The following is a 22,458-nucleotide window of genomic DNA, read 5'->3' as shown; positions in this document are numbered from 1 at the left end:
GGACTTTGTGAGAAAAAAACAACAACAAAACTTGAAATGTTACCCTCTTTCCATTTCTTTTCCACTTCATAACTATCATCGCATTGCCAATATAAGCTTCTTGAAGTAGTAATCTCGGGCCCAAATAGAAAAAAGCAAACACATAAAAATTTTCAAAAATACCAGATTTTAAGGGTATTTGCTGTTCCATTCTCTCAGAGTATCTTCAAGGTATGCATCTCATCTTCATTAGCAGTCTTCTCTCATTATTACATGGCATATTCTGGAAATTTACTTGTTTCAGTTTTGTTTTTTGTTTTTTTTTGAGGGGGGAGGGGAGAAGGAAATGATTGTACTTATTTACTGAGCCCAACTAAACCTGTTTAATTTTTGGAGATAGCAGAAAATACTTAAAAAAAATTCATCTAACAGCACAGAGTGAGGGCCCCAAAGATACCATTACAGCAAGAACTCAGTGTGTTTATGTGAACTTAGAAGAACTGATTCTGGTGACTTTAGGAAAATACTTGGAGCATTGTGTAAAGAAGCCTCATCCTCTGTGGGAAAACAGCTGCTGCATCTATTTCCAGGGCTACTGCCTTCCTTTGAAGTCAAAACTTCTGATTGAGTTAAGTTTAGCTCTCTTGATCAAAAATATCAGATGATATGAAAAACCTGATTATCTTATCTTTTGGGAATTTATGGCATTTCTTTTATTTTTGAGATGGCTTTCTAGAGCATATTTCAAAAAGTTTTTTGCTACATTCTGCCATTATGCTTTTCCTAGAAACTTATACTAATATAGTTACTAACAACAGAGTAAATGAAATGTCCATCTTTTGGCTGTCATTCAGCAGGGTTTGCTGTTTTTGACTTGACTGCCATTGTAGCTGTCACCATAATGACCCAGCGGGTTACTTCAGTCTGGAGAAGAGTGAGGCGCATTTGCATTGCTTGCTCAGCACGTTTATTTCTCTTTGGAGCAAAGTGCAGTGGCTTCTGGTCAATTTTTGAATTGATTTTAGGATGGTTTTTTAATGATTTTTAAAGCAGCATTTAAGTTCATACATCTCGGTTTTGTTTGCCTCATGAAATCACACTGAAGTGTCTAAGGCTACAGCGGACATCCCCTAAAAACAAACACACAAAAATAACTCTTTGGAGAAGATTCTGTGTCAGTCTCTGCCTACAACCAAAGCTTCATATGCAATCATTTGACTTTTCAAAAACTGAATTTCAGTGATTTCATCCTGTCAGATGTTTCAAAAAATTAAAATTATGACTTGTACAAATGGAAAGGGAGCACATATCAAAGAAATCATTTGTATCCCTGCTTGATAAAAGTCTATAGATTAGAATGTGACCTCAGAGTCTGGGTTATAGTCAATGGTAAATAGTAAGTCAAGCAAAAGCACATTCTTGGAGAGAATTAAATAGATGTTGGGCAGACATATTAGAGAATGCCACAATATGGTATTGAAAAGATAAGCTGTCATCCTTTTGCTTTGTTTTCAAGTTTTGGATCATTTTTCTTAACATATTACAACCCCCGCCCCATGATAATAATTAACTCCAAAGATTATTCTTGATCACAAAAAGGTTTTATTACGTCGTGTATTGTTCTGTTCATTTACATTGATGCAACCAGGAATGTTAATATGCACATATAAACCTCTCTGGAATATGGTCGACAAATCTAGAGCCCTGCAGTGGTGAGCAGCTATTAATCCAGAAAGTCAACTTCTATCCGTCGTCGTCTGCATCTCCAATTACACATATATTAGACATTTCAATAGTGTTCTCCAAGTTCTTTAAGCTCTGTTCACTTTTGTTTTTCAATCTTTTATTCTCTATCTTCTTCAGACTGTATAATTTCTATTGTCTATCTTCTAAGTTTCCTGTTACTGTTGTTTGCTTTAGAAAATAAGTAAGGGCATAAAAATTCAGCATAGAATATTATTCTGCTGAGATACAGAATTTCTGTTACCTGGGCTGGTAACAGAAAATGTGAAGAATATCTTTTTACTACCTCTTATTAAGAGCAAACTAATTACTCTGAGAACAATTTTTCATTTTAACAGAGAGAAAACCCAATTATAGTCTTTCATGAAAGCATTATATTTTGAATTAATGCATCAGACTAAGCATACTTTGCTGATTTTCCTTTTACACATTTCATTTCTTCTTTTCAGACTCATTGTTTGCAGGTATTCGAAGCCAAAGCAAATGGAGTTTACTCTCTGTAACCTTCTATGACTTTCTATATCCATTTAAGTTTTCTTTCATTATTCCCTTCCATGTTCTGAAACAAGACACTGTACTTTAAGACAAAGCCGCTCTCTTTTTCCTTGGGGAAAAAACTCACACACACCCCATTTTCTTACTTTCACATTTGTACATAATTGTTCTAGTACACCTTCAACAACACAGTTTTTAACCAAAGTAACTAACTTCTGTTAATCAGAAAAAATTTGGAGGTAGTTCATTGTGAACTGTTTGTGATACACAAGCCTTTTAGCAGACCACAAAACCTATGAGCACACACATATTTTATAACTACACACACCTTTTTATACCTTCTTTTTATACCTTCTTAAAAACTAACACATTTGTTAACAGAGCTCAGAGGTGTAGCCTCTGCAATGTGCAAGAAAAAGAAACAAAAGCACATATATTAAAACTATGATTACGGGGCTTCCCTGGTGGCGCAGTGGTTAAGAATCCGCCTGCCAATACAAGGGACACAGGTTCGAGCCCTGGTGTGGGAAGATCCCACATGCCATGGAGCAACTAAGCCCGCGAGCCACAACTACTGAGCCTGCGTGCCACAATTACTGAAGCCCGCATGCCTAGAGCCCGTGCCCCACAACAAGAGAAGCCACCGCGATGAGAAACCTGCACACTGCAACGAAGAGTAGCCCCCCTAGCCCCCGCTCGCCACAACTAGAGAAAACCTGCGCGCAGCAACGAAGACCCAGCACAGCCAGAAATAAAATAAATAAAATTAATTTATTAAAAAGAAAAACCCCACAACAAACTATGCTTACTTAGATATTGTCAGGTGTCCAAGAATAATCCAGTAATTAACTCAATTTAATATTAGTTTTCTGTCTTAAAGTTAAAAAAAAGACCTTGGAAAACAAGTTTCAGTTGACACACTACAGGACATAATTACTGTTGAAATAAAGTATTTATCAAAATTGTAATTATTTAGTTGAAGTGTAATTTTCCTCAATTAAAAATTATATAATAGCAATATTATCTGAACTTATAAACTTATAAAAAATAAAATCTAAGAACTTTAGATTCCTAGTTTCTTCGTGATAAGTAAATACAAATCTTTAAAAAGGTATGCTTTTATTATCCTTCACATTGATAAGACTAGGGAAAAGACAGGAAGCTCTTTTTAAGCAAAACTAGAAAATTCATTGTGGTTTGTCCAGTAATATTCACTTTCATTGCATGAACTTGGATTATTATATAAAAATGCTTCTGAGCTAGCAGTTTCTGTGAAAGGTTCTATTTTTGCTTTTTAAAGCCTAGCACGTTCAGAGCATTAGAAGTTCAGTTTCTTTATTTTATAATAATTCTGGAAATACTAAATTTATTTTTATATTTTATTTTTGGCTGTGTTGGGTCTTCGTTTCTGTGCAAGGGCTTTCTCTAGTTGCGGCAAGCGGGGGCCACTCTTCATCGCGGTGCGTGGGCCTCTCACTATTGCGGCCTCTCTTGTTGCGGAGCACAGGCTCCAGACGCGCAGGCTCAGTAGTTGTGGCTCACGGGCCTGGTTGATCCGCAGCATGTGGGATCTTCCAAGACCAGGGTTCGAACCCATGTCCTGTGCATTGGCAGGCAGATTCTCAACCACTGTGCTACCAGGGAAGCCCAGGAATACTAAATTTATGTAAGCCCATATAGGTCTCTATAACCAAGCAGAACAGAGCTACTTTAATTTGAGGTTTTATGGTTTAATGTATTAATATCCTCCAGAGGTAGGGAAATATTTCATAGTTACACAGTGAAAGGAAAATTCTTTTCTCAGTTATTGACACAGAGACACACAGAAAGCTTGCAGCTTCAATTCCACAACTACAGACACAGGTCTAAAATAAACAGAAACAAAAAACTCACCCATCTAGATCTCAAAGAGATTTTCTCCTTTTTAGTAAGCATAAAACTTTTTCCTAATTGGGTTGGGCTCACTTGCACACAAAGCAACAAACCAAGAAGTCAAACAAACTAGATATCCGTCACCTCTCATCTGACAAAGGTCCCCATTATATTGACAGAGTCATACCATAAAATCAGATTTCCAATCACCCTTTGTACCAGTGAGGAATAACTTATTAGTCATGTGTGAAGCAGACCCATGTATTGATATATACAGGGTGATCTCTAGACTACCTAGTTGAGATTGGCCTAATGGTCCATTATTTATAAATCCCTAGGCTGGCTGGTGGAAAAAGACATGGCCAAAATCACAAATTTGACAAAATACAGACTACCAATGAGAAATGAAAATAAAAACATAAAATCAGAAGAGTAAAAAACAGACAGTCAATGCAGAAAAGTTATATGGCCCTTGGGATTTCCTCCAGGACTCAAGAGAGATGTTCCTGGGAGGAAAGAACTCATAAGGTGTACTTCTTGGACATCACAGTGTAACAGACTCCAGCAGATGAGTGTATCCTAGTGGGAAAAAGCTCACAAATGACTGAAGTATACTCTTCAAAAAGTTAAAAACATGACTCTCATACAAATATAAAGTAAGAACGTGTCAAAATTTATTAACTCATTCATGAGGGATCCAGCTGGAAGGTAAAGCTGGTTTAAAGAATTCAAGGAACAAAGATTTATATTGTCAGTTCTGAAAGGAATGATAAAAAAAGCTGGCTAAATAAGAGACAAAACAGGTTTTATCTAACAGAGCAGTAAAACCATAAGCATTAGGGTTATTTTTCTATTGGAGAGAAATCATCACTTATCAGATTAAAGTCCACAAATTAATATGTATCTACATAGAGTCTGGGCTTTAATGAACAGTAAGTAATGAGTCAAACAAAGATATATTCTCCTAGAGAATTAAATAAACCTTGGGCAGACCTGCTAGACAGTGCTCCAGGATGACATTGAAAAGTAAGTTTGGCATCTTTTGATTTATTTCAAAGTGTTGGATACTTTTCCTGAACAGTTCTAACATCTTAGAGTTCTTATAACATTAGTCAGCATTTTTCAGTATTATAAATGTTTAGAGAAAAGCTTGAATAACATTTGTTCGCCACATCATGACAAAAGACATATCACTTTTATGTCCTTGAAATTCTTTGTTAATTTACAAAGAAAGTCCTAAAATTTGATATGGCACTTGGTTTGTTAAACCCTATGTTGGTTAAGGGAGACCTGTCATTCATTTGTACTATTCTGTGTTTCAGTGGTGATTCTTTTTTTTGCGGGGGGGGGGAATTGATAGTTCAATTTTATTTACTTATTTATTTATATTTTTGGCTGTGTTGGGTCTTCGTTTCTGTGCTAGGGCTTTCTCTAGTTGCGGCGAGCGAGGGCTACTCTTCATTGCGGTGTGCGGGCCTCTCACTGTCGTGGCCTCTCTTGTTGTGGAGCACAGGCTCCAGACACGCAGGCTCAGTAGTTGTGGCTCATGGGCCCAGTTGCTCCGTGGCATGTGGGATCTTCCCAGAACAGGGCTCGAACCCATGTCCTCTGCATTGGCAGGCAGATTCTCAACCACTGCGCCACCAGGGAAGCCCTCAGTGGTGATCCTTAAAAGATGTCTGCAAATTCTTTAATATTCCTTCCTTCATTTTAAGAAGTGGAGGTTAATTCACCTTACCTTGCGCTAGACTTGGTGACTCACTTATAACAAGTTGAATGTGGTGGAAACAATGAGACTAAGAATCAATGAGACTAGGCCATAGAAGGCATTTGGCTTCTTCCTTACAGTGTATGAATAACTAAATTAATGATTGTGAGAAACAAACACTCAAGAAGGTAGTTGTGATCTGGTGTGTGTGTGTGTGTGTGTGTGTGTGTGTGTGTGTGTGTGTTTGTGTGTATTGGTAATGAGTTGAGAGGGAGCTTTTGAGTTGTGGATGTTTCCCTCTGGATACATTGCCCTGGATAGATCATAATTTGCTCCCATGTAACTGTAGAACAGAAAATACGGTAGTGCCAGCCCAGTATCTCAAGGGTTTGTGGGGCAACCTTATGGCAATGCCAGAGACTAGCTTGAGTGAGGAGCAGATAACAGATAAAGAATGACTTGCTGTCCCCAAACATTTCCTCCTCCTTATTTCCCTACTCCTCCATACTCCAAATTAGATCAATATATCAAGGAAGGAAAACCCTCAGAAGAGAGCAGTTTCAAGGTTAGAGGAGTAAAAATATCCTCTGAGAGTTGGGGACACAGGACAGAGGGCAATACATAGAACTGGTCAAGATACTGAGCTCCCTGGCCTGGGGTGTGGTCACCTGTTCTTCATAAACCTATGAAGAGAACAAGCAGAAGTCTGAACTTTGCCCTTCTCACATTTCAGCTAAGACAGGCAATTCCTCTAGGGTAAAATAATCTTCAATTGGCAGAGAGCTGAGAGACACAACAATAACCAGAGAGCTGAGGAGCACAATATGCCTAAAAAGAGACAACACCTGGATTATCTATCAAAGGAAATCAGAATTAATGAAACAGATTAAGAGTTTAAAATAAATATAATAAATGTCCTCAAAGAGATGAAAGAATATTGGTTACATGAAGCATGAAGGAGCAGTTAAAGAGCCAAGTAGAAACACTGGGTATAACAATTGAAATAAACAATTTCAATGAGGGTTAAATAGCACAAAGGGTGGAGGCAAAGAAAAAGTTAGTAAACTGGAAGGTTAGTCTAAGAGTATCTTGCAGAAGACACAGGAAAGAATTAAAAAAAAAAAAAAAGAAAAATAGAAAATAAAATTTATGATAAGGAGGATAAATGAGAATATGCTTATGATGGATTCTTAGGAAGACAGGAGAGGTGGGGAATTTAGCAGAGGCAAGGAAACAACTGAGAAATAATGACAAAGGATTTTCCAGAATTAAGAAAAGATGAGCAATAGTTATATAAAGGAGCTTATGGAGTACCAGATAAGATAAATAAGGAAAACCTCACACCTAGAGGTGTGAAATTTTAGAATACCAAATTCAAAGAGAAAATTTTTGAAGTTTATAAAGATGATCCACAAAATTGAACATATTGTATTGAAACTAGACTTCTCAGTAGCAATACTGGAGGCAAGAAGACAATGCAGTAATTGTGTCAACATGTTAAAGAAAAATAACTTCAAACTATAGTTTCTTTTTTCTTTTCTTCTTTTTAAAGCAACTAACATTTGTTAAGCCCCTGGTGAGTATAACATTTCAGTTACCTTGCATGTATCACCAACTGTGCTGACAATGTTGCATATTAGACATTAACATTCTTTCATTACAAATGAGAAAAGTGAGGCTCACAGATGTAAAGCGACTTGTTCAAGGTAACATGGATAGTGGCACAATGGGGATTTAATTCCAGCTCTGTCTAATTCTAAAGTCTATTCAAACTATAATTTTATATTTAGCTAAACTATCTTTTAAATGCAAGATCGTGATAAAGAAAGTTTCAGTCATGACATGGCCTTAGAAATTTTGACACTCAAAGACCATATTTTAAAACTCTCTTGGAAGAAATGCTCCAGGAAGGAGGGAAGTAAATCCAGGAGAATGAGTTGATTGATATATGAAGTATGGGTTTTAAATAACTTAGAAAAGTTTATTATGATCCAAACAAGAAAAGTCTCCTCATAAAGAAGCAAAAGTATATCATTATAATGATATAAATTATATCGTTTATAATTTATCTCAGAAATAAATTCTAAGATATGTCCATGTGTCCAGGGGTAGAAGGTAGGGTACAGCAACCAGAGGGAAAATATGATAAAATACTTTTTCATTTTGTGGGAAAATATCCCCCCTAGCTTTATTGAGGTATAAGTGACATATAACATGGTTTAAGTTTATGGTGTACAGAGTATACACTGTGTAATGGTTACCACAATAAGGTTAACACATCCATTACTTCACTTACCATTATTATTATTATTTTTTTTAATTTTTGGTGGTGGTGAGAACTTTTAAGATCTACTCTCTTAGCAACTTTCAAGTATAGAACACAGTATTGTGAACTATAGTCACCATGCTGGACATTAGGTCCCCAGAATTTATTCATATAATTTATAACTAAAAGTTTGTATACCCTTTGACCACCTTTACCCATTTCCCCCACCTCCCTGCTCTGGGCCATCATCAATCTACTCTCTGTTTCTATGAGTTTAGTTTTTTTTTTTTTAAAGATTTTTACAGTATCTGTCTTTGTCTGACTTATTTCACATGGCATAATGCCCTCAAGGTCCATCCATGTTGTCGAAAATGGATTCCCCTTTTCTTACAGCTGAGTAATATTCTATTGTATATATATATGCCACAACTTCTTTGTCCATTAATGCATCAATGGACACTTAATGTTGTTTGCATGTCTTGGCTATTATAAATAATGCTGCAATGAACATGGGGGTGCATGTATCTCTTTGAGATAGTAATTTCATTACCTTCAGATATATACCCAGAAGTGGGATTGCTGGATCATAAGGTAGTTCTATTTTTAATTTTTTGAGGAATCTCCATACTGTTTTTTGTAGTGGCCGCACCAACTTACATTCTCACCAACAGTGCACAAGAGTTTCCTTTACTCCACATCTTTGCCAGCATTTGTTATCTCTTGTCTTTTTTATAATAGACATCCTAACAGATATGAGATGATATCTCATCGTGGGTCTGATTTGCATTTCCCTGGTGATTAGTGATGTTGAGCACCTTTTGCATGTACCTGTTGGCCATTTGTATATGTTCTTTGGAAAATGTTTATTTAGGCCCTTTACCCATCTTTTAATTAGATTATTTACATTTTTGCTATTGAGTTGTATTAGTTTCTTATATATTTTGAATATTAACCCCTTATCAGATATATGATTTGCCAATATTTTCTCCCATTCCATAGGTTACCTTTTCATATTGTTGTTTCTTTTGCTGTGCAGAGCTTTTTAGTTTGATGTAGTCCCACCAGTTTATTTTTGCTTTTGTTGCTTGTGCTTTGGTGTCATATCCAGAAAATCATTGCCAAGACTAATGTCAAGGAGTTTTTCTGTAGGAAGATATTCTTAAGTATTGAAAGTTTAGAAGATTGATGTTGATAAAAGAACATGAATATGGGTCTTATTAAGATGGGGTATCCACCAGAAAATGGAAATACCATGCATAAAATTTGTTTTAGCAGAAGAAATTTTGGCTTACTGAATTGAAGAAAGTAAAATAGGGAGAAAGTATAAAGATGGAGTGAACAGAAAATATAAAATAAGATGGTGGGAATATCTGATTATAAGTATAGCAGTATATTGTTTATAAGACACTGAAGTTTTAAAGTAAAGAAGTGAAAATATTTGTTAGGTAAATATGAACTAAAATAAATACCCTGAGGAAACAAGTTTAATATCAGAGAAATAGAATTCAAGACCGAAGTCATAAAGGATTAAGGGAGACATTATAAATGGCAAAACGGAAATCAGATAAAAAGATATGGTGTTTATATATATATATATATATATATATATATATATATACACACACATATATATATAGCACAATATACATTCAAAATATACAAAGCAACGAATGATAAGTTTGTAAGGTGAGACAGATGGCTCAATAATCATAGTTGGAGACTTTAATTCACTCTTCTCAGAAAATGGTAAATCAAAGAGACAATAAAAATTAAATGTGGAGAGTTGGAATAGGATAATTAATTTGCTTAAACTTATGTGTAAAATGTATTACTGGATGTAAAGTTTTATAAATGTCACATGTATTATTTGTATATTATAAGTACACACATCTACATAGATTTATTCAATATGTAGGAAATACACATTCTTGTAAAGAATGTATGGAACATACACCAAACTGTGACTGATAAAGAAAATTCTAGTAAATTCCAAAGAACAAGATCATGCTGACTATAGCCCTAGTCCACCAATCAATAATAAAAGAATAAGTTTTAAATGTCCATATAGCTGGAAGTCAACATTACTGCAAATACCCTTATAGTAAATATAAAATATTAAGAAAATGGAAAAATAATTAGAATCGATGAGTAATGAAAATTTACATGGTGAAGTATGTATAATACAGTTAAAACAGTCCTTTAAGGGAAGTTTCATTTTAAAAAAATGAGTTAAACACTCAGCTCAAGAAGTTTGAAAAATATTAATAGAGAAGACCTTTCTGAGAGAGAAAAAAATTAAAAGCATAAAGACAGAAATCAATGAAATAGATGACAACAGAGATTAACAAAACCCAAAGCTGTTGTCTGAAAAGATTAAGGTAAAAGAGGTGCAAATAAAGTAAAAAATAAAAATAAAGACGTGACTATAGGTATGAGATTAAAAAATATGAACAACTATATGCTAATAAATTTGATAACTTAAGATAAGAAACATAAACTGACATAAATGAAGCAAGAAGAAAGAGAAAAATTAAATAACTAATAATTGTAGAAAATGGAAATAGAAATCATGTATCTTTGCTCTCCAAATCCTCTGGCCCAGACAATTTTGCAGATAAGTTTTATTAAAATTTTAAGGATCTGTTGATTTCTATCTTATTTTTCACTAATAGAAAACAATTTAGAGCTACCTAATGTATTTTATACAGCTAGAATAACCTTAATTTCAAAATTACATATTGTATTAATGTGTATATATATATATATATATATATATATATATCTACTACGCACACACACACACATACACCCTTAGTATATGAACATAGATGTAAAAATCCTAAGGAACATATTAGCTCGTTGAATCCAACAATGCATTAAAACTACATTATTATTATTTTATCCCACATATATGAAACAAAGAAGACATTTTAAAAAATTATCTCAATAGATGCAGAAAAAGCATTTGACTGAGTTCAATATTGACTTACAATTTTTAAAAACCTTATAAAATCAGGAATGGAAGGGATTTCTCTATTTTGATAAAGAATATTTTCTGAAAACTTTTAGAAAATTTTTTACACCCTGGAGAAAATTCAGCTACATGTCCATTAAGGTTAAGAACAGGACAAGTTAACCACTATCACTACAAATGTTTAACGTGATTTTGAAGTCATGTTCAATGCTATAAGACAAGAAAAATGTATGAGATATATGGTTTAAAAGGAAATTGTTACTATTTGAGAATAATGTGATGATCACCATAGAAAATCCAACAGGACCAACAACAAAAAAAAGCTATTAGAAACAGTGCTAATTAGAGTTCATCAAATGTGCTAGATAAAAGATCTAACAAAAATCAGTAGTATTCCTCAAATCAGCAATAATCAAATAATAATCAATTTGATCAGTAATCAAATTTTATTAAAAATTTAATAAAATATAAGGTAACATACACATCACAATAAAGACTATGCTATATCTATGAATCAAACTATCAAGGGATGCATGAGAACTTAGCATAGGTAATTTTGTAATCCTGTTAAGGACATAAAAGATTACAATAAATGGAACTATTGATATATTCCATGTTGATAGATGAAAGGACTTAGTAAAGGTGTTAATTCTCCCTCAGATAATCTACAAACAGTGCTGAATTCCAACTGGATTTTTGAGGAGCTTGCCAAACACATTCTAATATGTACAATAAAGTTAATAAATAGCTACATCGAATTTGAAAAAGAATAAAATGAGGATTCTTATCCTACAAGAAATTGTCATACTACATAGCTTTCAGAAATAAAATAGTTTGACTTGACTCATGAATAAGTAAATTGACCAATGGAGTATAAAGAGCTCAGAAATAGATTTATTTAAATACAGGAGCTCAACATACAATAAATACAGCATCACAAATTAATGGGGGAAAATGTGAACTATTCGGTACAAAATGCTATAAAAAAGCTCACTAAAAAGGGGAAAAATATTGCTAGATCTTTATCTTATACCACTTATAAAAGTGGGTTCCAGATGAATTCAAGTAAAAATTTAATAAAATTCACTACATCAAAAATATGGATTTCTGTTCAGTAAAGAAAACTGCAGACAGTACTAACAGACAGATGACAGAATAGGAAAAAATCTTTTTAGCATCTTAAACTGACAAAGGTATAATTCCCAAATACAGAAAGGACTGAAAATCAACAAAAATAAACAGGAAACTGAGGAAACAGTATGAACAACATATATGAATAGGCAATTTATAAATTATAGAGTCTAAGTGGTAGCAGGTTTGTAAAGTCGTCTGTTATCTAAGATACACAAATTAAAACAGCAATGAAATACCACTTTTCAAATATCAGAAAATACGAAGTTAAAAAAGGCGATAAATATTGAGTCTTGCCAAGGATGTGAAGAGATAGGGACTCCTTTGTATTGATTATGGGAGTGTTAATGGTCATGGTCATTACGCACAGCAATCCGGTAGTGTTTGGAGAAATATACCAGTGCCCTACGGCCTAGTATCCCACTCTTGTGTGCATGTCACTCGAGCACACATTCAAGATCTACAAGGGAGAATGTTGAAGAAAGGTTTTTGCTCCGTTATTTTTGGTAGCTTAGAGCTGGAGGTTACGCAGCTGTGGTAGATTGGATGATTGGTCCCTAAACTTCATTCTTCAGTAGCAATGTAATACATCCACCCCCTTGCCAGGGTTCAAGGTGGACTTGGTAGACTTCTCACTTGTCTTTGAATTAGACCGTGTGACTTATGTTTATGCAGAAACCTTTACGTGAATGTCCACAGCCTCTTTAGTTGTAGTAGCTAGAAACTGAAGTAACCAAAATGGCCTCCAACAGGTGAATGGTTACACAAACTGTGGTGCATTTATACCATGGACTATTATTCATCAATAAAAAGGAACAAATGCTTGATACATGCAACAACCTGGATGAATCTCCAGAGCTCTGTTGAGTGAAAATGCCAGTCTCCAAAGGATTATGTACTGTACAATTCCATTTGTATAACATTCTTGAAATAACAAAATATGGAAATAGAGAACAGATTTGCGGTTGCCAGGGCTGAGTGAAGCAGTGTGGGCAGGAGGAAAGTTGTGTGATTATAAGTGGGCAACAAGAGGGATTCTTATGATGATAGAAATATTCTGTATATTGCTGCATCAGTGTCAATATTCTGGTTGTGATCTTGTACTATAGCTTTGCAAGATGTTGAAAATGAGTAAAAAGATCTCTATATTATTTCTTACAATTGCATATGAATCTACAGTTATCTCAGAATTAAAAGTTTAATTATAAATACATTAAGCCTCCTCCTATTTTGAGGAGGGAAATGTGAATGGGGCACAGACAGGAAGGGGGAAATAGAGTGAAAAATTAGCAGACCTTTAAATGGATTAATTAGGAGTATAAGCTATAAGCTGACAGGGATGATATACTCATTTCTGTACCTGGTTTTTTTTTTCTTTTTTTTTAAAGGGAAGAAAAATATATAATACTCAAAATTGGGATACCACCTTTTTTTTTTTGCTTTTGGGAATCCAGAAGATGTTATTTAATTACTTATTCAACTAACATAGTTTTAAGAACCAAGAACATGCCCTTTGCTACATGCTTTAGAGATACCAGTGAGCAAAATGAGACATAGTCTCTGCCCTCATGGAGATTACAGCCGACTTCTATTTCTAGCCTGAAAGCTTTAACCAAAATAATGGTCTAAAGGAATTTTCCTGAATTCAATTATGGCCTAGGTAAGACTGTAGTGAATAATTATAAATGAGCATGTGTAAACTAATAATAAGTTGTATAATTTCCTTGATATTTTGGGACTGATAGAGTGGCATTATTGTGGAGTTTCCTTGTGGAGAGGTCATGAAGCCAATCTCTGAGTAATTTTGGCCCTAAATACATTTCCTTATTCACACTCCCCCCAGATTAAACATATAAAGAATTATGATTTGTTTTGGCCTTAGGAGCACCAGACCACCTGGGAGGAGCATGGATAGGTTGTGTGAATAGGGCCAGGGGACTGGGACTGGCAGAGGGGAGACTTGACCAGGAACCAGCCCAGAGGGTTCCATTAGCAGAGTACAACAGGTGGAAGAATGCTTGTGCAAAGAGGTCAGGGAGAGTGGATGGTAGCTCTTGGATGGGAGGCTAGGAAGGGGAGTGAGGATGGCAGGCAATTAGCAAAGAGTGAATAGAAACCCCAACAGGGTATGTCCATGTTGAAGGGGAAACGACGATGTCACTGTTGCAGCTTCTTTTTTATGCGTGGCCTGATTTGCTTTACCAGTTTGGGAATGGAAGACACTAAACAGTATCGGGGAGCAGTAGAATCTTTGAGTTGAAGGTGACTTATCTTCCATTTTTCCCTCCACGTCTACATTCCACCTTTCTTTGTGCCCCAGGAGGCTGACTTGATGGGCTGCATTCACAGATTTCCTTGCTGTTTGGCTTCCAGTTGGATTTGGAAAATGGGAGTCACCGGCAGGAGATGGGAGGGAGGAAGAAAAGTGAGAGTAGGGTATTCATTTCCCTGGACTCCTCGCTGCTGGGCCATTGTGGACTCCTCCCTTTGGCAAAGGCCACATTGCCATCAACCTTCTCCATAAAGTCTCTTGTCCGGGGCTACTGTTCGGCCCTCCCCTTGCTCTTCAGACCTGGAGATAGTGACAGCTTGCTGCTGTTACTAACTCCGGGGGCCTATGCCATTCCTATCCCTTTCCTAAATGATTATAAGAGTTTCTTTATTAATCTCTTCTCAGTTACCCAGTTGAGCATACCATCTGTTCTCTGCTGGTACTCTGATATAGAAGTCACTAGTATACTGGGTGTTAAGCTATTTTGTCTCTTCTCATTGGTTCTTGCTCTCCTTTCCCAGCCAACATTAGTTTTGTGTTTTTCCTTTCTTTTTTTGTATAAGCCCGTTAAGTGTACCTTGCACTACTACTTTGAATTTCTTTAAGACACTCCCTTTCTTCTTCATTGGAAATCACTTGACATTGTGTTGCCTACTTTATGTTTTAGAACTTCTCATGTCTCTCAAATAGTTTTCCTTTTAGTCCTATGCCTATTGAATCACATCTGTTTTCTCTCTGCTATTCCTCAAATCTGCTTTTCTCAAATCTGCAGTCCTGTGAAAGGGAAAAGCAGCTCCTGAGAGCTAGGACCTGACCTAGCTAAGCTGTGGGGTTGCTATGAGTTGGCCTCACACTCACATTTAGGCCATGATGGCCTCTTGTTGCACATAACGATTTTATAGAACATAAACATCAGACGAGGCCACTTCGTGACTATGATGGATCAAGACAAAACAAGACCACTCCACAATCATGTCCAAACACAAGCCCCAAATCTGAGCATTGTCCAACCACAAAAACTGAATCCAGAGCAAAGCCCCACTTCTTGAATCCTCCCCACAAACATCTAAGCCAAGCCCCAATCCCATAACACACTCTTAACAGCTTCTTACTGGGGGGCCCCATGGTTCTCTATGTGTGTGTTCTCCCCCATTGCAACGTGTCGATTCCCTTGTCTTTTCTGCATTCCTATAATACCTGTAGGATCACTTATGTCTCTAAGATGGAATTTTGGACAGTGGGAAGGATTTGCAGAAATCTCAAAAGGTATAAAGCTGCCTTATCACCCCATATTTAGGGCAGACCCTGATTATTGGCCACCTGAGGCATCTCTGACCATTGTCAACCTCTGCCTTTACCCCCCAGTCATTGCTTTCTTCAATTTCACTTCAGGTATTTCTGCATGTTGGTGCTGGGGGACTTTAAGTGCTGCCCACTCCTTCTACTCAGGAAAATGCGGATGAGGGATCTGGCCAAGGACACGATTGATCCGTGGTCCTAAGTGATGGAGCTCTCTTGTTCAGCAAATACATTAAAATATTTTCTTTTTATTCAGTGTAATCTCTTGGGCTTTCTCCTTCTCTTCATTGAGTTCCTCTTTTTGGATTCTCTCTGGGTAATACAGGCCTAAGATTGTCTCTACTTGGGTTGGCTATCACTCTTCCCTTGCTAGCCCACTAGTCACTGGATGGCTAAGGGTAAACTCTGGTCTGGGGACTATGGTAGCGAGTCATTGTCTAGAATAGCGCTCAGCAAACTATGGCCCATGAGCCAAATCTGGCCTAATGCTTGTTTTTGTAACTAAAGTTTTGTTAGAAAACAGCCATATCTATTCATTTACATATTGTCCATGACTGCTTTTGCACTATAATAAAATTGGTTTGTGTAACAGATATGGCCCCCCCATACCTAAAATATTTACTATTTCACCCCTTATAGAAAAATTTGCTGATGTATGATACATAGAGCACTAATTCCAAGAAATATTAGTAGTTTTTACATAAAAATGAGTTCCATGGTTAAATAAGTTTGTGAATTACCATGGTTATAAAATTCAAGCACATTTCTTAATTGTAAATCTTTTTAGTGCCTTAAATGTATATATATTTAATTAATATGTCCTTTTATTTATATATTTAAATAAATTAAGAGACATATTTGTATAAATATTATAGATGCTATAACTTTATACATATAAATATATTAATAGTAATTATTTAATAAATTAGATTATATACTTAATTAAATGGATATAGTATGATTTGTGATTCTTAAAGAGATGGAAAAAGTATTCAAAGTTTTTCAAAGGCGCTTGACCATTGTAACCTTTTTGGTGTAGATTATTCTATGGGACTAGTGGTCCATGGAACACACTTTGGTAAGTGGGAGTCTAGATGGCTTAAACTGCATATCATCCAAGAAGAAAATATTACTCTCTGCTCATATGAGTTCACCAGGATCAAGGTTTCCATATACTTTTTTAGGGTCAAATCTCTAGCCAGCAAAAAATAATGTGTATTTTCCTAACTTCTTCTATCGTACTCTCATGGATCTAGCAGGTGTAGTTGAACGTGGGTCTCCTGAATTACTCTGAGGTTCTCCTTCGCAGTGGATCAGGCTCTGGATTTGGCTTTAGCTTAAACACAAGTTCCTCCAAGGGAGGTCTTTCCTGACGTCTTCCCTTGCCCATCTCAGACTGTGTTCGGGACTCCTGCTATTCTATTTTAGCATTTTCATACTTTATTATTGCTAGTGACTTAGAGTGATCTCTCCACTCATTTGTAAACTCTGTGATTGTTGGAACCCTCATTCTTGCAGTACAATGGTTGTTGGATGAATGATTATGCCTTGGCAGGCCAGTTGGCCACTGGGCTGTGCCCATAAGTCACAGCTTTTCTTCTCCCATGTGCTCCGCTGTCTCAGAGTGGGTTAATGCTTTGGTTTCTTCGATCTTGGCTTCTAGTCTCTTCCTGAGGTTCTGGAGCCCAGCTCTTGAACCTCAGCAAGAGGATAAGGCCCTTGCTGTTCTTGGTCCTCTTTCCTCTTTTCCAGTGACTATAATTTAAATGAATAGGTGGCCTCAGATTAGAAACAGTTGATATTAAAACTTCTAAATGTCAATGGTCCCCTGGATTCCATTCAATGTGCTGGGACCTTGCACCATCTGTTGCAACCCTAGTGCTGACAGTTGGCTAAATCAAGACAGAATTAGCCACTCTTTCTGGGCATTTGCCTTGCTTGACTGAGGGAGCCCCTGCTATTGGCTGGGTTTGTGTCTTGGTCTCAGGAGGTTGGTGTGTACAAAATCCTGTCTTCCTCACCAATTTACTCAAGAAACCACAGTTTGTCCATCCTTAGTCTACCCCTAAATAATACCGTGAGAAGAGAGATTCAGACTTTCTAAACTTATCACTGCTGCCTTAAGAGAATTTTCTTTCCTGCTCACTCCTAGAGGTCATGATTCTCAGGATCAGCCACTATTATTTACTGAGTATTCATACACCTGTGACGAATTCAGAAAAAGTCAGTTTTAAAAAAATCCTGCCTTATAATTAGGAAATCGAATCACAAAACTCACAGTCTTGGGTTGGAAACACAGGAACTCTAATTTGGAAAAAAAAAAAAAATTAACAGGGAGACTGAGGAGGATTAAATTAACTTTCATTTTCCATGCAATAGTTTTCAAAACAAACTGGTGAAGTGTAGAGTTGGGAGAAACCCAAATAATTCCATTAAATATGATGATATTTAAACAGAACTAAGGAAGAGGGTAACATTGTGGATGACTTTATTGGTGGATATTGTGCTACATGTTTAATATTTAACTTCTTTTTTGCTGAATAAACTCAACTAGTCCATCAGTCATAGAGTCCAGGTTAAAGACATTATCTTCTCATAGAAAATCTCTTCTGAAGTTTTTTTTTTTTTCAGGAAGTATAATTCAGTACATTAAGAATTTCTCGTATATATTGTAGCCTTAGGAATATGTACTGAAAATCCCTGGCACTGGACCTGAACCCAAAGTTCTTATCTTTAATTCTCGCCAGGGAGTTGAGACTACATACTACAATCAACAAACAAAAATTTATGAAACTGTAAAAGGCTAGATCAAGGTCAAGAGCTTTATGTTAAGTTCTTTTGCTGCCCCAAGTCTCAGCAACTATTATGGTGCCAGAACTATTTAGAAGACCAAGAAAGAACTACATGTTTTAATTAAATAACACATGGCAGAAAGCACAAGATACCAGCTTGGGTTTATCAAGCAGAACAGGAGCTATCCTTGTGCTAAACAGACAGGCACCAAGGAAAAGAGAGAACCCGAGAGACAAGTCTAAAAAAACTTGGGAGCTATTTAATACAACATCCTAAGACGAAATCTAACGCTAACCGTAGACGTGAGGAGAGCTGCATTTAAGAAAGGCAGTCTAGTGTAGAATAATGATGGAGTAAAGCAAATGACACGGAACTGTGACAAATTCAAAACCCAACTGGAAAATTAGGAAAGAGAATGAAGTGTCGTGTATAATGACACCCTGACAATTACCCTCGAGCAGTGGGGCATGTCCTGACACATTTACCTATCCTGGTGCTGCAGGCACTGGTGTCTAGGCTTTCTGTTTGCACAATGGGGCTTTGTGTACCACTGTGGCCCATTTTCTAGCTCTGTGTCTCTGTCAGGCGTGGGGCTTCGAATGCCTGGCTTCTGATGATTGTTAAAAAGAGTTCAGAACAGACACTGTAGGACCTGCAGGTAGCTGTATTCATATCTTTCTAAATGAAGACAGAATTAAAGAAAAAATGGAAATCATTAATACTAAAAGCCATTTATAAAATTCGACAAGGAAAAACCCTGAAAAAGAAACTGACTCCTAGACCTAGAAGAGGTGTCAAAATTTAAGATTATTTTTCCTCCTGTATACAAAATTGCAGAGAAAAACAAAGCAGCAGGAGGTCTAAACATGTCAATCAAAGAGGAGACAGCACATTCTAGACTGGGAATATAATTAAGTAGAAGATATAAAAATAGGATTTCCCAACCTGGCAAGTGGAAATATAAACCAACTGGCAGAGAAAGAGTGGAGAGGATAATCCCACCCTTTTGGAATAACTATAGAAAAACATTAAGAATCAGAAAATGGAAATATGTGAAGAAGTAAAGAAAGGGGAGGCAGATGAAGAAAACTTCTTAAGTGCGTGGAAGTGATGCGGTTGCCAGGATATAAGACAAACCTCTAGCAAGCTAATTTGGGGGCAGAGATACTGACATTTTTGGTAAGAGACTAATAAGTGATCATCTTCAGACTTCATCTGATTGATCAAGGAGTTAGTCCCTTGGCTCAAAAAGAAGTGAAATATATTCACATCTTCACCATCACCATGAGTATGAAACGTTAGTCGCTCTGCTGTAAACATCAGCAAGTGTGGACTCTGCTGCTTTTACAGACCTGTGTTCCACACCGCAGTTTGTTCTATTAATGGCATTGAATCAGCTGTATTCCTCCCCGCTTATATTCATTGCATTAAAAAATAAGTAGGTACAGATACATGCATTGTGTTCCTTAAAAGAGGCTATGATGAAATGAAAAAGGTGTTTAATAAAATATAATAAAAGTATTTCACATTCATTTCTCAGCCGTAATAAGTGGAATTACAGGAGGAGGCGGAGGAAACCTCTCACAGGTGGACAAGCCCTAAGCTGCCTTCCCTTATTCTCTACTTAAAAGCTATCAATTTAGAGCTGTCCTATGTATCGCCCTGTGAATTGAACAAGACTTTTCAGTCTTTAATTAAGGGTGAAAAACTCTTTGAACATCACAGCATTCATCTGTTCATGTGTGGAAAGCCTAGTGTAACAAAAGAATTTAATCAAACTACAAGCCTAATAAAGACTACACTGCCTGAACTAAATGATGTTACTGCAGTAGCGGCTCATAGTTTTACACTTAAAAAAGCAGGTCAGAGTGTTCATTCATCTTGATTAGCAATGCCAACCTAATTACTTCTGGAGGAAACAGTAATTAGCTGGAGTCTCACCTCATTAATCATGACATTCTTGTAGCAGACTATTTTTATCTGATAAATGGCTTGGATTGGAACAAGGTGTATATTTGAATTCTAGTTAATTGTACACAGCTTGCGGCATAACAATTCACATTTTTATCATTTAACTACTTCCTTTCTGCCAACCTCTTGAGGAGCTTTTGTTGGTTACTCTCATTCTTGCAGTGAAAATAATCTGACTTAATGAGAGGATCAGTTGTGCTTGTTAGTGAGCATATCATAAACAATGTCTCAAGGAAGCAGAGGAGAGGATGTAAGATCTCTATGTGTAGATTAAGTCGTTCAAATAACTGTGGGACACTTATTGTAAAGTTTCTGCAGTGAATTCAAAGTGATAGCATTTTATATCTTGGCCCGGTAGCTTCTATAGGATCATGGACAGCAAGCAGTGCTATTGTACATTAGGCAGGGAATCATAGTACATTCAGTGTTCCTAAACCAGTGCCAAAGAGAGCACCATGTTTAAAAAGAGGTAGTATAATCGACTCTTCATATCTGTGGGTTCAGCATTCGCGTATTTAACCGAAATTCAAAGTCGATCTGTGGTTGGTTGAATTGGGGATGTGGAACCCGCAGATACGGAGGGCTGACTGTACTTGCTGTTTTAAATGACGGACTTGAGCATCCTCGCGGATTTTACTACCCTGGTCCTGGAACCAATCCCCTGTGGATACCGAGGGATGACTGTAATTGGAATCCACAGTCTACTTAGCTGCTGTTTGGGTCACTCTTTTCTGCAGTCTCATAGCTCTGACCACTTCTCCTCTGTCCCCCTCAGTCTTGTATTTCCCAGGATGAAAACACATAGTTAATCAGAATATCTTATTTGTTGCTTTCTCCAATCCTGGTTCCTTTCCAAATTATGAGTCTTTCAATGGAGCCCAAAATGAACACCACTGAGTACAGAGAGAATTCTTGAATTTGTTCCATGTAGAAATGTAGAATGCTTGCCTGTAGCTAACTGCAACATCAGGATATTACTACCAGGAAAGGTCAGTGGGGATTGAATAGGATGGCCTTAGCTACCTACGTCCAAGGTCAGGTTCCTTAGTCTTGCATATTCTCCTTAAGAAGAGTGGATCCATTTCTTAAGGTCTGACTCACATTAACCAAGTTTATGAAGACTGATGTATGAAATAAGAACGTCAGTTTTTAAAATTTCAGTAAGAAATGGCTTCACATGTATGGACACAGGATTAATATGGATTTTCTCTGTTGTCAAGCTAGATAGAAAGCAAAATAATAATCAGCCAATTTAATAATATACAATGTGAAATTATGGTCACAAGGGCCAGAATGTTTATAATGGGCTTTGTCAACACAGCATTATGTCTCTGTAGGGATATCTACATAGGAAGTTAGCTCATAATTTGAGAGTTACTTGATAATCAAGTAAACAGAATGGGCAGAATTAGACGAATTTCATGTTTAATGGAATCAGCCTGATATAGTAAGGTGTATCCATCTTTCTGTTAGAGTTCTCCATTAGCCTCAACTCCTCTTTCTTGGACAATGCTAGACTGGACTCTGCCAGCCTTTTTCTAAATGATATTTTTTTATTTACAGGCTGAACACTGCTTTTTGCTTAATTTGTTCTTTTTTTTTGATATATTAAAATAATTACTATAGTTATAATTGAGTCTTGCTGGCCTGGGTACCGTTCTGCTTCCTCCAGGTGACTTTGTATATATATACATGATATATTCATCAGCTGGTTTTATTTTCCTTTTTCCAAGTTTTCTGGGCACCTCATTGAGGCTAAGTACAGAAGTCACTCTACTTATAAAAAAGTCGTTCCTAAGTCCGTTTGCACATAAATCAGAATGACACAATACTACTTAAAGCCTGAAAAGTATAATACAGGCTTTAGGATTAGCTTTAAAGTTAATAACAAAGCCAGAGCAATATTCCTGTGAAGGGTTTAAGCTTTCATTTTCCAAGCACATTCCCAAAAAATA

General features: G+C 36.4%; 1 pseudogene; it reads right to left on the bottom strand.

Moving 5' to 3' along the window:
• LOC116761220 overlaps positions 1–22,458 on the bottom strand; it is a 72,813-nt pseudogene that overhangs the window by 13,267 nt on the left and 37,088 nt on the right.

The sequence above is a fragment of the Phocoena sinus genome, chromosome 10 (genome assembly GCF_008692025.1).
Source record: "Phocoena sinus isolate mPhoSin1 chromosome 10, mPhoSin1.pri, whole genome shotgun sequence".
In the NCBI taxonomy this organism is placed as follows: domain Eukaryota; kingdom Metazoa; phylum Chordata; class Mammalia; order Artiodactyla; family Phocoenidae; genus Phocoena; species Phocoena sinus.
The sequence above is the reverse complement of the archived record's forward strand: the minus strand, read 5'-3'. Positions and strand labels throughout refer to the sequence as shown.